We start from the raw sequence: 7,449 nt of genomic DNA on the forward strand, positions 1-7,449 counted from the left end.
CACACACACACACACACACACACACACACACACACACACACACACACACACACACACACACAAACAATCTGTTTTAAATGTCTTTGTGCCCAGCATAGAGCTTGGTTGTTTATTTCATTTTAAAGAAAGCAGAACAATTTTTAATTAAACTCAGAATGTTGGATTATGGGTGAGACAGGAATGTCRCTTTGGTTCGCAAATATAATTGTTTCCATCTTTTCATACAAACAAAACTTTAACTGCAAGGAGGAAGTCTTACTTTGAAGTAAGTTCTGTTTCCTCATGCTGTAGATTGATTATTGGATATCTTGATTTATCAATAATAAAACATTTAAAAATCAGTAGAAAGAGTGATTTTGCCAGATTTGAAAAATAAAATCCTGGGAGTTTTAAATTTTTGTCTGTTATAAAATCAAGGTCAAGGTGAAACCAAAAAAATATGTAGTTATGTGTGAAAATCTACTTTTGTTAAATGTCCTGCTTAGAAAAAAAATAAAATAAAAATTTAGGTCCTCTGGACAGGTTCTTCTTTAATGAACCGTTCTCCAAGAGACTTTTTCAGTCGGAGGATTTTCAGGTGAACTCAGCGTTATAAGCAGTGCTTCCACATAAACAAGTTTAACAATGACAAAAGAGGACCCTCAGCCTAACAACAGATTGTTGGGGCCCTGACTATCACCTATTGCACAGGGGTCTGAGTCATCCTTGTAATAGCAGCATTGTAAGAGGGGAAGRCCTCCACTTGTTTTGATGGATGGATTTTCTTCACAAAAGTGGCCGTTATGCCTCTATCAAACCATTGCTCCTCTCTATCAAACATGAGAACATCTTCATCCCTGAAAGAGTGACTGCTGGCCTGTAGATGAGTGTAAACTGCAGAGTCCTGGTCTGATGATGTAGCTATTCTGTGCTGGACCATTCCTTTGAACAGTGCTTTGTTTCCACAATGTATAACTGGTTACAGTCCTCCTGACACTTAGCACGTGGGGACACTGTCTGCTCTGTGGTAATCCCAAATTAAGCTAACCATTAATGCTAATTTTACACAGGGCTATAATTCAACATTCACAGCTGAACATTTGTATAGTACAGTTTTGTCAGAAAACAGTCAAAATCTAAATGCAAATACAAAATCAAAGATCCCCACCAACTTGTCAGTTATTTGGGCATGATACCTGGGGTGGAGCCAGGGGCGGCCACCCCTTTAGTTCAATCCCTGCATAAAGCTTAAACATAAAGGGGTTTAATTCATTAAAACTGAAAGTTTTCCTCTGCAGTGTGTTGAAGTTCAGGTTTCACAATGCCTCTCTGGGTATAAAAGCCACTTGTAATGTAGTAAATCCGTCTCTATCATGGCAACAACCCAACTGAAGCCCACTGCAGGTGTTTGTTTGAGACACTCAGAACAAAAATAGAAATCTCCCATCAGTCAGAATAAAGGATTGATGCCCATGAGCGCCTCAGTGGAGTTTTACTATAAACTAATCACTCAGTGTTTCATTTTTTTTGTACAATTAGACATAAATTCTTCTGTGCACCATGCGTTCCTTTAGCCATTCACACATCAACATTCTTCACATTCTTCTTCTGAATGGGTGTTCTGAACAGTCATTTCATTGTGTTCTGTACGATGACAATAAAGGTCTCTCTAATCTAATCTAATCTCCAATCAAAACATTCAGCTCAGTTACAAGACAGGTGCTATGAATTTGTGAATTGTTCTTTTTTTTGTACATTTAGTTTTTAGCTACCATTCTGCAAATTTTAGCTATTAGGCAGCATTTTGTTGATTTTAGCTTTTTAATCAGTGTTTTTTTCTTTCTTTCTTTTAGCTAAAATTTTAATATGTTTATTTTGACACCATTAGCATTTATTCCTCTGTAACCTACCTTTAGATTTTAGATCGTTTTTGGGAACCATTCGCTTTTAGCAATTGTTTTTCTGCCATAACATTTAGCATTTACATTTTGCTACCTTAGCTTTGAGTTAGCCTTTTGCCTTTTTTTAGCATTTTGCTGCTTTCAAGTAGGACATTGCTACTTTTAACATTTAGCCGTTAAAAACTAAGTTTCAGCGTTTTCTGTAAATTTCAACAGTCTCTCCTCACTCAGCATACTTTTCTCTTATTCTAAGCATTAAAAAATTGTGAACTAATTCCATGGCAGTAGTAATAAGCGGAGACATTTTTGCTTTGAATGGGGCCGATTTCTCGCTTCGCCTTGCATTTTCTTTCCTCTCTGTCCATGTTTGGCTGTGACTCAGCCCACCTCCCTCATCCTCTTATTTTTATTGCAGGCTGACAATCAAAAGGAGATAATTTAAGAAATTGATGTGATGAGCCGAGCCGAGCGAGTTAAAGAGATTCCAGGTTTATTGTTCTGGTTTCATTTGAAACGTATTATTAGGACARGAGGAGCCATTCAGCACCTCTGAAAGATCCATCACAAATATCCAGAGATAAKGCAACAATACAGAAACAGACTCTGAAAGAGGCACAAGGGAGCTACTAAACTGAAATGACTGGGAATCTTTTTGAACAGTTTTAACCCAAGGGAACTAGTTTCTAGACAATTTTCTTTTTTTAGTTTCCAAAACCAATAAAACAAGACATCGTATAAGAGCAAATTAAAAAGAAGGTTCAACTGCCAATTAATCCTTTCAATTCACTTTATTTTCTAAAAGACGTGCCTATAAAGCCCCTACACACACACACACACACACACACACACACACACACACACACACACACACACNCACACACACACACACACACACACACACACACACACACACACACACAAACACACAATTAGTATTGATTCTTGCCATTTCAGCTTTTCAACACGATATTTTAAAAGGACATGTCTGCCTTCTTCTTGTTAGACGAGTAAAGTGGGCAAACATCTCGTTTTGCTGCAGGCAAACCCAGTTTCTTGCATCATCACGGGAAGCAAAGCAAAATCAAGCAATCTGAGACAGGTTTATTTTGAAAAGCTGCTCCTGACAAAAAAAAAAAAAAAAACACCCTTTTGAAATTGCATTAATTCTGCTGCAAAAAACAAAAAAAATTTAGTCAAACAAAACAGGTTTTAAAGCACGGGGCGATGCAAATCACCCCCATTTTGTGCTACAAATAATTTATTCTAGAAGCAACTCCAACAGCAAAACGGCCTCAACATGTTTCACAGCTTAGAATCCACATGATTAAAAAGCAACTTTGTGTTTTAGCCCAGAGGTTCTCAAACTGGGGTCCCAGGACCCCCAGGGGCTCACGAGAGGTATCTTGGGGGTCCTCAAAACATTTCACTAAATTGTTTATTTGGTTTTTATTTTTAAAAATGCTTGGAGAACAATGAACTAATAAAACAAACATAATAAACCTATTAAATATATATATATATATATTTCCATGGCATTTAGGTGTTGAAATGACAATAAATTATCTTTTAAAATAGCATGGGGTTTATGAGGGGGTCCCTGGAATTTTTTTTGCCTTTGTAAGGGGTCCCCAGACCCAAATGGCTTGAGAACCCTTGTTTTAGCCCACACATTGGTGCAGAAAGTGTCTCTGTCTCTTCCCAACAAACAGCATGGTGCATGACCTCATCGGCTGAGAGGAGACCCTCCAGGACCTGCTGCAAGACAATCAAYGACATGCAGGTCCTTTTACTGAAACTGTGTGTGTTTGATGTCGCTGACTCATAAACAAGACTGACAAGGTGGTGAACCCTCAGCTTCCAGCATTATAGGATGAGACGCAGCTGTGCCAGATGTTCTGTGACTGCTGGAGGAGTTTTCTGCTGCAGATCTCAGCGGGACCACTTCAAACAGATGAGTCCATGGGAAGGGAAACACTTAGAAAACTCAACTCGAAGACGGAGTTTGAAAACGTGCTGGACCTGACTTTGAGCTGACGATGGAGTCCAGATGAATCCGTTCTGTCAGCGTTTGAACAACAAAAAGCTTTCATGAGATCACATCTTCAGAGCGAGGTTGTAAACTCAGTTTAGCAGCTCTGCAGAGTTCCTGGTGACACGAAGAGAAGATTATTGCGCTCGTTAGTGTTTGGCTCACACAGACAGATCTGGACTCATCTGTCCAACACAAGAGGGACGTGTGCAGATCCAGTTCTAGGACCTGCTGCCAACTGTGGGCTGTAACACTGTTTTATATTTATGTAACTCCTATAAGAGTATTTCATTTTTGCCAAAATAAATTTCCTAATGAACTGACTGATTTTATTGGGATATAATTAGATTGAATTGACTCTGTTTCAAACACAATTTGGGATTTGGACTTGTAATCCTGTTTGTATTATTCTCCGAGTTCATTTGGTTGTGAATTGGAGCTTTATGAATAAAGTGAACCCCACCCCCAAGTGCAAAAACAGTTGGTAAATCGGGTAAAAATGTAAATAAAGCCAGAAAACACATCAAATGTTTAAAAAAATGGTCATTTTGAATTTTATGGCAGCAACACAAGGCTGCAACAGTAAGTGGTACAAATAAAAACAGCCGGAATAGCATTACATAGGTTAACTGACAATAAGAAGGCTGGGTAAAAAAATATCATTTTAGAGAAGCTGGATCTCTAAGAAGTAAAGAAGGTACAAAAATGATACAATTTCGTACTTTAAACATATTCCATTGTGAATRAATTGTTATTTTATGAGATTTGCAAAGCATTGCATTCTGTTTTTGATTAAATTTTATGCGCCCAACTTTGTCCGAATTGAGGAAGGTATTATGGTGTTGGCAAAGTGTTGTTTACTGCTTATATTTTGTATTTATTTTTAGAGTTGCACCATGGTACACTGAGTTTTGTTCATACATTGTTTYCAGTTTTTTGTAGTCGCAATCTCTCTCAAAGAGGAAAAAGAGAGATAGAATATAGACATCTATATATAGATACAATGCAAAGGCAGAAGAAAAATACTATTTTTGTGAATCGGCAGCTGAGAAAATGGTGTTCAGTAGAACCTAGAAAATGTAGCTATAAACTAATTTTACACTGTGATAAATATAAAACAGAAAATCAAAGTGCAGAGAAATTATTCTTATGTTGTTTATTCTCCTCAAGGAGTTTAACATGTTAACCTTTTTTACTTTAATCTAATTAATTAGTCAATCTTTTTATATTTGCTTTATTTCACTGCATAAAAAGCAAAAAAAAAAATCCAATTGCTACTGATTTTTGCAGCATTCAGTTTCGGAAATAATCTCAATTTCCAGGATGTTTTCTCTCTGAGAGTGCAGTCTGCCGTCGTGTTCTGGCTAAGGACATGTAGGATAAGAACAAAAACAACAACTTGTCACCAGGCTGCTGGTTCTCCTGAGCCAAACCCTGATGCTTTCTTGAGGATGAGGACGTTTTTACACACACTCCTACAGCTTCAGTATGAAAGAAAAGAGAAAGAAAAACAAACTTGTCTGATGTGAAAATTGAGATTTCTTTAGGAAATTGTAGGACTTCACTTGAAACCACTCATCGGTACATGTCTGCGATGGGCTGACATTATTCGCTGCTCTGTGTTGACTGCAGGTAAAGAAAAGCAGGAAATGTCAGAAGCACTTTCCCAGACAGATGGCTCCGTGACATTAAGACTGACGTTAACTGGCTGTGATGAAAGCAGAGCAGCTCTGTAACTGATCTGGGTTCAGTCAGGAAGCGTCTGTGTCTAAATGGCAACAGGTGCTGTTTGCTCCAGCTATTGTTGCTGCTTTTTCTTTAATGTTTTCACTTCCTGGAATATACAGAATAGATCACAATTCATTTAAACGTCCCCCCCCCCCAAGGCCCCCCCCACACACACACACCCCATGGTCTGGTCTCTCACCTCAAGGCCGTCCTTCCACCCCGGCATCCTCCCAAGGGGTCTGGAGGAATTTCACGTCAGTGGACGGAGTCACGGCTGAGATGGGTTTTTTTTTTTACTTTCCAGCCAAACTGGGAGCACAATGGATCGGATCCCAGTGGAGTCTGGGCCGTGTGCAGGGGACATCAGAAACTTCAGCGATAAAGGGGCACAGCATGGTTGAAGTAGGTTTAACATCTCTTTTTTTAGTGAATGTATTGTTTTTAGGAGACTAGATGTTCTTACAAAAAAAAAAAAGACTTAATTCTTCTCGTTTTTAGTGCCCTGCCCTTATCAGAACTAATTTGACTGCAAGAAATGTGGTGTTAGACCCCTAAAAATACATTTCCATGAAAACAAAAATTGTGAGTTTTGAATATTTGCATCTTTAAAGACTAACAAAGCTTAATATGAGACTTGATAGACACTTCTCCCAGACTTTTTAGTTGACTCATTAAATTCTGGCCTTCTCTGCACTAATAGACATCAGGTGGTTTTAAAAGGCCACTGCTCATTAGTGCCTCCARCACCTTCATGTCCCAGCTGCTCAGTTTGGGTGAGAGACGGACGGGTTTGGGGAGCAGACGTCACCTGGCCTRATCTGCTCCCTTAAATGTGCCACTTGTTTTCTGCCGGGACAAAAACAGGTCTGGTTCTGGTCCAGGCCCAGACCGGTTGGGTCAAGTTTACAGCATGGCACCGGGTCAGGATGAGAGCAGTGGTTGCACACTGCCATCTAGTGGCAAGGCACAGTTGGTGCATGTGGAGCATGCAGGACACGAGGAGTCTCATTCCCTTGAAGGAAAAATATACATTTGAAGCTTTTTAAAAAAATTTTAACTGAACTATCAATCTATAGGCATTAGTTTAACATATGGGTTTTTACAGTATATGTCTCACAAGGTTGATGTGTTTTGTGAGGAGAAACAAGCCATGAAGGCCGTACATCTGGTGCTCATTTACTTTCACCGCACAGACAGCAGCGCTCCACTTTTTGACAGTTTAATCCATCAAAGCGGTGACARTAACTCACACGCCCAAGTGAGCAGGAGCCCCATGTTCAGCAGCCAGTCCCACACAACTGGATCCATGCAGAACCCTGAAGACGACTACCATTGTATTAAAAATGAAATCTTAAAGGGTAAAAAGGAAACAGGGTGGATGATCATAATTTAGATGTCTGAATAGGAACAYATGTAACTTAAAGTGCCTGAGACATCAATTTTTTGTAATAAATATGAATGCGTTTTTGAAAAGATAATATCAATAACATGTTGCAACAAATATTTCACGCTGCTGAGATGAGCAATTGTTGTGATATTTGCATGTGAAGCAACAGGAAGTGATGTCAAAGGGGTATGTCTGCACGTAAACAAAGCATTGCTACAACAGCCAACAACATGGACAGTATAGAGAAAAATCTGATGTTTCTTTATTTCAGTGGTTCCCAAACTTTTTATCTTCTGACCCACAAAATATTCATGGCAAAAACTTGTGACCCCAAATATTACTGGTCTGAGTACACGAACTCCGTTAATAACCCTAAAAGCACAGCTTGTACACAAATATAAATCCTTATTTATACTTATTTAGTG

The sequence above is a fragment of the Austrofundulus limnaeus genome, unplaced genomic scaffold, assembly GCF_001266775.1.
Source record: "Austrofundulus limnaeus strain Quisiro unplaced genomic scaffold, Austrofundulus_limnaeus-1.0 Scaffold61, whole genome shotgun sequence".
NCBI classification, from domain to species: domain Eukaryota; kingdom Metazoa; phylum Chordata; class Actinopteri; order Cyprinodontiformes; family Rivulidae; genus Austrofundulus; species Austrofundulus limnaeus.